The 10,441-nt window shown below is 50.7% G+C and overlaps 1 long non-coding RNA gene across 1 annotated transcript; it reads left to right on the plus strand.

Annotated features, from left to right (window-relative positions):
- Positions 1-5: 5 nt before the first annotated feature.
- Positions 6-3,052, plus strand: LOC128323892 (uncharacterized). Its single transcript, XR_008306515.1, has 2 exons — positions 6-324; positions 1,931-3,052. It is a non-coding gene; the product is annotated as an uncharacterized LOC128323892 (long non-coding RNA).
- The last annotated feature ends 7,389 nt before the right edge of the window (positions 3,053-10,441 follow it).

Raw genomic sequence — 10,441 nt, forward strand, 5'->3', positions numbered from 1 at the left:
CGGCTTCCGACGCCAGACCATAGAGAGGGGCGGCGCTGCCCCGGCACGGCTCTGCCATAGAGCGGGAGGAGCGACCGCCCCCCACCGCCCCAGGCTCTCCAGCGGCTGCCAGACTACGACTCCCGTGATGCCGCGGCGGCGCAGCTCGGGCTGACGGGAGTTGTGGTCCAATAGCAGTCTGCCGCTGAGCCTGAAGCTGGCGGTGGCGAGCGGCAGCAACACAGCAGGCAGGCGTGCGGTGCGGGAGGAGGAGCGAGCCGAGCGGGACCCCGCCCTGGCACAGCGCCGCCGCGGGAAGGACGCTGCGCTGCGGCTGCGGGCTGGGTGGGGAAGCGCTGCGTGTGATGCGTGGAGCTGTGGGGGGGGGGCTGCTGCGCGGGGGGCTCCTCCCCTGGCCCGGCGAGGCCGCGTGCATCGCTCCAGAAGCCGAGTGGGGGGAAGAAGAAGAAGGAGGAGGGAGACCGGCTGCTGCCCGCCATGCAGAGCCTGGGGGGGTGGTGGTATTGCAACAGCAAGGGGAGCTGGAAGTCAGAAGGGTCTGCAGCGGCCTGCATCCTCGTTGGCTGCGGGTCCAAGGCACTGGGCGAGGCGGGGCGTCCCTTTGCGCTCCTGCAAGCGGGGGCGAGTGCCTGGCCTAAATGGCCCTTGCGTGCCGCTCGCTGGCCCCCACTCCATCCTTCGCCACAGTTCCCCGCGGAGCAGGGGTTGGACTCCAGCTCCCGTCATGCCCATCCCCTTTGGGGCTAGAGATGATGGGAGTTGTAGTGCCTCGGCCGCTGGGGGCCCCAGTTCAATCAAGAAGCCCTGCTGCAGCCAGGCCTCACGAGCCCCAAGGAAGAGCTGCCCCTTTGCGAAAGAGGCTCTCCAGCCAGGCAAGGGTGACAGCAGCGAGGGAAGACCCCCCCCGCCCCATAATTTTAATAATGGAGACCCCACATTTCCCAGCCAATGGATGGTCAGCACAGGGCAGCTGCCAGAAACTTGATAGCTTTTTATCTATTAGCCGTTTTGCAGAATGATCCGGGGGGGGGGGGGAGTGCCACCACTCCTTGGCAGCACCTCAAAGGCTCCTGGAGGCAGGGACAAGGTTGGCGCTCACAGGGGAAGGGAGGGGCTGCAGGCCTGTCACGTCCCCACCCCCCACCAGAAGGGTGGCACATTTGCAAGCAGCAACGTGAATCCCAGCAGAGGCCAACCGCCTCCCGGACCTCTTAATGATCACAGTGAGCTGCAAGAGACCTTGGAGGGTTTCTAGCCCACTCCCTGCTCAGTGCAGGGAATGGCTATTACGATCCCTGTCCACAGCAGAGCTATCCGACTGGGAGGGCCAGCAGCTCCTGCTCTCTGCTCTGGCTGCACATCTGGCTCAGAGAGGACACCACCAGCAGAGCTTCTAGCTTCTGTCTGCAAAATGTTTCACAAGCGAGGGGGGGGCTTGATGTGAGCACACACCCCAGCAGCTCCTCCCAGTCCAGGGCCACCTGTAGGAGGGCTCTTAGCAGCCTAAAGCCCCACCTAACATCCCTGGGGTGACGCAATGGTGGTGGGAAAGGAGGCGGTTTCCTTCACTGCCAGCAGGGCCAGAGCACCTCCTAAACTGGGCTCCGGCAGTCCGAAGGAACCTTCCACCAGCTGCATTGAAATGCCCCTTTGCTACTCCCCACTTCGCTGCAGCCTTGACCCACTGATCCCATTTTCTTTGGCAATTTGTGTGTGTGTGTGTGTGTGAGCCTGATTGAGCAAGGCCTGTGAATCACGGTCTCGTTTGTACAGTGCCCGCCAACGGTACTGAAATTAAGGTGAGCTGCTTTGGGAGGCAGAGCAGAATATCCCCAGAATGCTAGAAGGTGGCTCCCCCTGAGTAGCGTGTAGCCAAAGGGCTACTTTGGGTGCCAGAGCTGTTTGTGTCACTGTCTTGTTTATATTGCAGTTTGCAGCACAGTATCGTTACCATCTAAGGGATCCCCAAGAGCCTCTTGAGCATCCAACGGAAGCACAGCCAGGGTCCAAGCAAGCCAAGCTGTTCACAACCATCCACCATGCAGATGCTCTGAGGAAGCTCCAAAGCAAGGCAAGGACGACCAGAACGCAAAATGGATGTTTTGGAGCAGGCCCTGACACACAAGCGCCTACAGAGCAAGACTCTTTCGCCCCTTGTAGTCCAACAACATCCAGGGTTGCAAACCCCCTTAGAGAACACAGACCTCTGAATACCAGGTCCTCATTTGGTCTGTATCATACACATGAAGCAAACTGGGAACCAGCTTCAGCCTTCTCATCCTCAGTATCCTGTACAGTCTCACTTTATCAGAGCCATTCTTCTAGTTCCCCTCTGCGTTCTCAATACTCTCACCAGGCAAGAAGTAGGTCTCGCTAGGGTTGAACAGGGTTACTGGACCTGTATTATAAAGTTTTGGTTAAAACTGGTTTTTGCCCATGTAAGCCTGGCTTCCTTGGTAATGATTGATGGTTTTAATCATAAGTGGAAGACCTTGGTTAAAAATAAACTACTTCAGTTTGGGTTCTCCCATGAGGAAATTCTCAGATTTGGACATGATCAGGCCTGGCAGGTTATTAAGCAGCGTATTTTCGATACAGAATTACAAGTGGATACAGCCTGTCTAAGGAGTGGAATCTATCTGGGGAAACAACTTCTTAATTCCAGACCAGCAGCATATTTAGAGAACATTCTTATCCCTAAATTTAGGTGCCCATTTACTCTTGCCCGCCTAAACGCCCTTCCAACGGCTGTTAGAGATGGTAGATGGATTTGCCCCTGTGGAGTGGGTGCCGTAGAAACTACCCCTCATGTTATTTTATACCGTAATTTTTATAGTGCTACTACTTCAAAACTAATTTCTCCTCTTTTGCAGAGTTTCCAGGTCACACTGATGAATTTTATTTAGAGTTTTTGTTACTTTTGCAAAGAGACCACTTTCAATGTGGCTAGGTCTTGCTACATTGTTTGTATGACACACTCAAGTCTTATGTAACATTTTTTGTTGTATTGTCTGGTCTGTGATTGTAATAAAGTTTATTCTATTCCAAAGTATCCTGGAGCTCTGCACCCAGAGGACTTCAGAATTCCTCTTGCATATATATTCTGCGTGCAAGAGCAGAGAAAGATTGTGAGACCCGTCAGCCAAGACCTTAAGTTTTTCCCTACTGTGCAGTCCTATAGTACAAGGACCTGCCCCTGTTTCTGCCACCTCTGGTGTGAGGAGGCTGGCCCTGTCCCCTTGCCCTTTGGCACACAGGCGTCATGCAGCCGTCATCCAGCCGCCAAGGGGGCATGAGAACAAAATGGTTCCCAGTGGAAGACGGGGGGACCAGGTGAGCCAGGACATGGGAGCTTGTTACTTATTGTTATTTATTTAAAATATTTATACCCCGCCCCTCCAGTGCACTACTGCTCGGGGCACCTCACAACAATAAGATAGACACAGATACAATAAAAGTAATAAAATTAAGTAATTTTTTTAAAAAGTCAGATTAAAAACCACAATTATTAGGTTCAAATTAAAACTGAAAATTATAAAAAGCTAAAGAACCTACCAGATATAACAATAATGGAGCATTAAAAAGCCTCCTTAAAATTTTGTGTTTAGAGAGGTTTTTTAAAAACAATGAGGGAGGGAGCATGGCGAAGCTCTTGGGGAGGGTGTTCCAAAGCCGAGGGGCCACAACCGAAAAGGGCCTGTCTCTAGTCCCCACCAACCAGATCTCTGTTATTGGCGGGGTGAAGGTCATAAGCAGGACCTGAGATGATGAGTGGAGGGCCCTGGCAGGGTCATATGGGTGAATGTGGTCCAACAGGTACCTCGGCCTCAAGCCACGTAGGGCTTTAAAGATCGATACCAGCATTTCGAATCTAACCCGGAAACAGACTGGTAGCCAATGAAGCTGATGCAGGATGAGTATAATACTCATGAAGTGACTTGCACCCACAAGCATCCTTGCGGCAGCATTCTGAACCAGTTGAAGCTTCCAAACCATCTTCAAGGGATGCCCCACATACAGTGTGTTGCAGTAGTCCAATAGTAGTAGTTCTCTACTATTATAAGAAGCTGCCTCTTCCTACTACAGCCCATACAGTTATTCAGGCTTCCAACTGTATTGGAGTCTTACTGTATGCAACTTGAATGTCATTTTGATTCATTTTATATTCCTTTTTTTCTAAAAGGGAGCCAGCGTGGTGTAGTGGTTAGAGTGCTGGACTAGGACCAGGGAGACCCAAGTTCAAATCCCCATTCAGCCATGAGACTTGCTGGGTGACTCTGGGCCAGTCACTTCTCTCTCAGCTTCACCTACTTCACAGGTTGTTGTGAGGAGAAACTTAAGTATGTAGTACACTGCTCTGGGCTCCTTGGAGGAAGAGCAGGATATAAATGTCAAAACAAACAAACAAACGAATAAATTGCATGTGCAAACACATAATCAAAGTGTAATTAGTCCTGCAGCTCTGCACAAGAAAGCAAGGAGTTCCATTGTAGCCTAATCTGACCCCTCGGGGGTTTGCTTGGACTTCAAAGGCAACCCACAACTCCCCGGAACAGAAGGGGGGGGGGAGAGAAAATACCTTCAGCTTTAAAAAAATCCTCCTCTTGCTGGCAGCCTCTCTGTCCCTCCCGATTTGTGTGCAGTTTGGAGTCCAGGATTCAGGTGCCTCCTGAAGGGAACCGACTTGAGCAAGGTGACCTTACAGAACAGGCAACAGCAAAGTGGGGGGATAGGGAACTGAGCCCTCCGGATTCGTTTGGCATTTGAAGCAGGGGCTGCCTGATGCATGCAGGCTTTGTTTCCACTACATCACAGCACGGGGGATCTGTTCTCAGCCTTGGGTCTCAGTGTTGTTGGACTGTATTCCCATCATCCCCCAGCCTCCGGCCAGTTTAGCCCGAGGGGGGAGGTTGGCAGCCACGCCTGTCCCAGCACAGGAAGCAACTGCGCTCCTCCTGAATCCACAGAAGTGAGAAGCCTGCCGTCCTGGAAGGCATCAAACATACATCAAAACGGAGTGGGGCGTGGAGAGAGAGTGTGTGTTCTGTAATAGATGAAGCGCATTCTTAAAAGAGCTGTAAAGTAAAGAAGAACAGCCCTGCTGGATCAGGCCCAAGGAGGCCCATCTAGTCCGGCATACTGTTCCACAGAGTGGCCTGCCAGATGCCCCTGAGAAGCCACAGGCCGAAGCTGAAAGGGGCATGCCCTCTCTCCTGCGGATACTCCCCTGCAAGTGGTACTCAGAGGCATCCTGCCTTTGAGGCTGGAGGTGGCCTATAGCCCTCCGACTAGTAGCCATTGATAGACCTCTCCTCCATAAGATTATCCAAACCCTTCTTAAAGCCATCCAAACTAGTAGCCAACACCACATCTTGTGGCAGAGAATTCCACAAGTTGATTATGCCTTGTGTGAAAAAGTACCTCCATTTGTTGGTCCTCAATTTCCTGGCAATCCATTTCATGGGATGACCCCTGGTTCTGGTGTGATGTGAGAGGGAGAAGAATTTCTCTCTATCCTCTTTCTCCACACCATGCATGATTTTATAGACCTCTATCAGCTATCCCCGCAGTCATCTTTTTTCTAAACTAAAAAGCCCCAGGTGTTGTAGTCTTGCCTCATAAGAAAGGTGCTCTAGGCTCCTGATCATCTTGGTTTGCTAGTTATTTTATAGTGGAAACTGCTGTGGAAGAGAAACCCCTGAATGCTGGGGAAGGCAGAGGAGAGAGACTGAAGATCAGTTGGTGGTAGGAGGAGGAGAGATGGAGAAAGGGAAGAGGGAACCTAAAGCTTGTTCTGCGGCTGTCTTGAACTGGCAGGACTTCTCTGGTGCTGCGAGGAGCTGGCTAAAAGAATGGCCGGTGGTCCTGACTGCCCTCTGAAGCAGGCCGGATCTTTGTCCTTTATCATCTCTACTACCAGGCCCTCTACTGCTACAGCCACCCTGCTGCTGCCTGATCGTATAAGCCATGCTGGACAAGGGTCAAGAGAACAGGACATAGTGTGTGGTAGAAACCTCAGCCTGTAGGCAATCTGTGAAGCCAGGAATCATCCCACAGTTGGTATGAGGGAATCCCACATGTTGCATGGTAATTTCAAGTAAAGGGCTTGCATCCCAGGCAACGCGCCAAGGTGTGCATTTCAGGTTTCTCAAGAAATCCCATCAAATGGACAGAGTCGGACACCAGATTGGTGGTGTCAGACAGTTACGTATTGTCTCTTTCTTTATATGACTGGACAACAGGGAGGTTTGCAGGGGTTTGTGCACAGGTATTCCTGCCAAGCGACGCAGCGTCACTCCCTGGCAGGTGTGCCCTTCATTGGGAAGCAACAGAGTCGGCCTTTTTTTCACTCCATGTTTTTGTGCACACATTTCGGTAGTCCTGAATTGCTGCAGGCCTCTCTGGCTGTGCCCGTCTTGTCATCCCATCCTTTTTGTGCAGATTGCCGGGGGGGCGGGGCGTGGGGGGACACTACCACACAGTGGAAAGTGGACTTTCTCCAGTGTGGTTCTCTCCCCTTAAATGCATTGAAGCCAGGGATGCTGGCATCCCTGTTGCCAGGCAACGGCAGGAGGAGTGCAGAGAGGGCGGGGCAACTGCTTGGAGAGGCGGCCAATGAGAAGCAAGGGAGACATTAGAGCCAAAACATTTCTAGGCTGCTCTGAGCCGCCCTCTCTATGGTTCCGGGAGCAGCCACAGCACAAAACCCAGGCTGCAGGATTCGGACAGAACACTAGTCGTTTGGGACCTGAGGTTTCTGCAGCTGAACTCACTACTACTATGAATATTTATATACCACTCTTCAACCAAAGTTCTCAAAGCAGTGTGCATAGAAAAATAATACATCAATAAGATGGTCTCCTGTCTCCAAAGGGCTCACAGTCTATGAACTGAAGGTTCAAGTTCAGCTTTGGGGTTGAAAACTGACCCATGGTTGGATGACAAAGCCGCAGTTTGACACATTCAAACAATCATAACCTTGAACTAATGGCACATTTGCCGGTGTTGGGCCTAGTTTTGCCTCACCCCAACTGATAGCCCAAATAAGTAACCTTTCCCAGTCCCAACAGACATTTGGGAGCTTTGATGGGGAGCCCTGCCTGCTGTACATGTGTCAAGGAAGACTACTCACATGAACAAGGTGGGCATCCAAGGCTGAGTTGAAAATCACAATGGCAAAACGGCTTAGCCCATTTAGCAACTGGTTGACCAGGCTCTGGAAGGTTGCTGGAACATCCCAAAGTCCAAAGGGGAGAACGGTGAATTTAAAAAGTCCTAGATGTGTGGTGAAGGTCAACTTTGGTCTGGTATCATACTCCAAGGGTCCTTGGTGAGATCTATCAAGCCAGCTGACATTCTTGAAAAAAACAACCACCCCTCCTTCTGGATAAATCTGGACTTACTCTGTAATTAATGGTAACAAAACTGAACAAGTTAAATATTTTAAGTATTTAGGGGTTGTCTTTCATTCTTCTGGAAACAGAAAGGCTCATTCAGAGTATGTTGCACAAACTGTAGAAAGAAGTGCCACAGCTATGCAAAGATTCTATCAGACTAAAGGGGGATATTTTGTTCCAGTGACTATTAAGCTGTTTTTCGCTAAATCTATAGCTCAACTACTATATGGAGCTCAGTTGGGACCTTACTTAAACTGGACCCTCCTAGAAGTTACACAAACTAAATTTTTGAGAGCAGTTTTTCAAGTGCCAAGGTGTGTATCTAAACTCTGCCCTTAAGCTGGAAGTGGGCATGCAAGAAGTGGAGACTCAGGTGTGGGTGGCTTTACTTTATTATGTATTAACTAGTAATTTTAAGGCCGTTAGATTAACGGGCGCTAGTAGACCGCCCCCCGCCCACCGCCAGCAGGCCCAGTTTTCCTGGCGTGGTGGCCGCCACCATTGGGGCCAGTCGTCCCGCCGTGGCCACCTCGCCCGCACTCCCGCCGCGGCGGCCACCGCCATCAGGGCCAGTCGCCCCGCCGCTGCCTCGCCCCCACTCTCCTCCCTGCGCTGGCGGCGGCCGCTTCTCCTCCTCCCAGCCCCAACATGGCCGCCGTGTCTCTGCGGCTGTATCTTTCTCGGACGTTCTGAGCATGCGCTCCACGCATGCCCAGAACGGTCGAGAAAGACACGGGCAGGGAGACACGGGATTACACCGTGGCTCTTTATTATAGAGGATCATATTTCTATACCACCAGATATATGCATCTCTAGGAAGTGTACAAAGTTAAAACATAGATGTAAAATGAATTTTTGAAAAATCTCAAGAGATAGTTTAAGATTATTCAATTAAAAGCCTGAGAAAATAGGTGCATCTTGAGGGTCTGTTTAACTACAAGCTGAAATTAATATTTTATCCTAATGGTTTAGCAACACTGGTATTAAGAAGTTCAGTTCCAAGTGGAGCCAGTAGATAAAGGACAAAAATATTATTCTATGGGTTTTACAGTGAATTTTTAGTCTCTCACGGCCAAAAGGATACTCGAACAAAGGGTTTGGAATTGGATATGGAATTTCAGAATAAGGCAGGCAAGCTCTCCAGTTCTGTTACAAGTGATGGATATTGCCTGCCTTAAAACCTGTTGATTACCAATCTACTATGGCAATGCAAAACAAGGAAGAGCATTCACCTTGGCTTGATTTAACACTTACCCATCAGTGTGGCTGAAGGGCAAATATTAAAAAATGTCATATTTACATAAATGCCCATGTAGCGCAGGGAAAGTAGGAACTACGGGGCACATTTTACTTAAATGTGTTACTAATAGTCTCTTTTTAATCTTAGCTGGTAGGTCAGAGGAATTTTCTGTCTCATCTCTTTGACAAAAATGTACATGTACGTATTGCTAGGTCTTGTGCCATTGCACACAAAGTGCATCAAAAAATGGTAAAGGCTCCCCCTGATATAGCAGATGGTGGTGATTACTTACATGTTTATATTTACACATAGGTTCCTTGCATTCCAGATGGATCGTTTCAGATTGGTGGCAGTGGATGGATGGTGAGGGGTTTAATTCTGATGTGCTGGTCAATGACCATCATCAAGCTCTGCATCTCCTGCATGGTGTTACTGGAGAATGCTGCCGGTGGCTGGTCCTCCTGCGGAGGTTTGGTGGCTCTGTGGGCAGGGGTCCTGGGTCCCAGAGACTGTCACCACTCATTTGGGCATGTCAAAATCCAGTAGAGGGAGTCATGTGTGTGGAGGAAGTTCTCCCTGTGCCAGGGAACTTTTTCACGGCCACCACTCAGATTTCAAGCAACCAGTCCTTTAGGGGACCTGTTGGCTACTGCCGCCAGTTCGTGGAGGGTTACAGCACCTCTCCCCGTCTAATCTCTGCAAAAGGAGGCTGCCAGAAACCATTGCCGGAGCAGCAGGCCTTTGACAAACTGTCAGCCCAGCTCACCTCCCAGCCCCTCTTGGCTGCTCCTGACTTGGATCAACTTTTCCATATCCACACAGATCCCTCAGCCTGCGGCCTATGAGCTGTTCTGCTGCAAGAGGATGCCACTGGAGATCTACAACCCATTGCCTTCCTCAGCCAGCAACTTCCACCCTGAGAGCACCACTCTGCCACAGTTGAGAGGACGTGCCTGCCTTGCCTTCGTTTGGGCCCTCCACAAGCTGTGGGGAAGAAGGTTCAGCCTGTACACAGACCACTCCCACCTCCGCGGGCTAGACAAGGCAAAAAGAGCCAATGCAAGATGGTTGCATGGGAGTTGGGTCTACAGGAGACTTGGACTTTGCAACTAAGCGCCTCAAGCGAAAGGTGACGGCTGTGTTGGTGCTTTGTCCCGCAGCCCTCTCCAGGGCCTCTCCCGGAAAGGACCTACCACATCTTGCTTGCTAGATATAGAATACACTTGTAGATTATTCATCCACAGAACTATGTATTGCCCTGTAGTCAAACTGCTTTGCAAATTGTGTAACTAGTTAGTGTGCATGATTGACAAAATGGATCACGATTGTTACGTCTTTGAATTTCCCATTCAGATTGGTGAGCATGTTCAGAAGAGATCAAGCACCCTGATCCGAAGCAGGGGGGGGCGGGGGGAGAATGTGGAAAGGGGAAGATTAGAGCTACTTCAAGGCATAGGCTCCTGTCTCACTGGATACATCATGCAGGCCTTGCTTGCCAACACAGGCTTTTGTGGCTAGCCTTCCTGGGGGCAGCAGGTGCACTGCATGGATCCATCATCAGAATTGAGTGATGTGGGTTAGGGTTAGGGTTAGGCATGTCCTTCCACCCAAGCCAAGTGTCCCTGGCAAGGACAGCCTTGGGTGGCACAGTGGTCCATGCCATTGGCCTCCCATTCACCCAATCTTCCAAGGGCGCAGCTTCTGCTTCCAGGATGGGATCTCTGGTTCTCTTCCGTTCCTATGATGGCACTACAGCCAAAACATGGACAGAACGGCCCTCTAGCCCATTGTCACAGTTCAGACA

The sequence above is a fragment of the Hemicordylus capensis genome, chromosome 4 (assembly GCF_027244095.1).
Source record: "Hemicordylus capensis ecotype Gifberg chromosome 4, rHemCap1.1.pri, whole genome shotgun sequence".
NCBI classification, from domain to species: Eukaryota; Metazoa; Chordata; class Lepidosauria; order Squamata; family Cordylidae; genus Hemicordylus; species Hemicordylus capensis.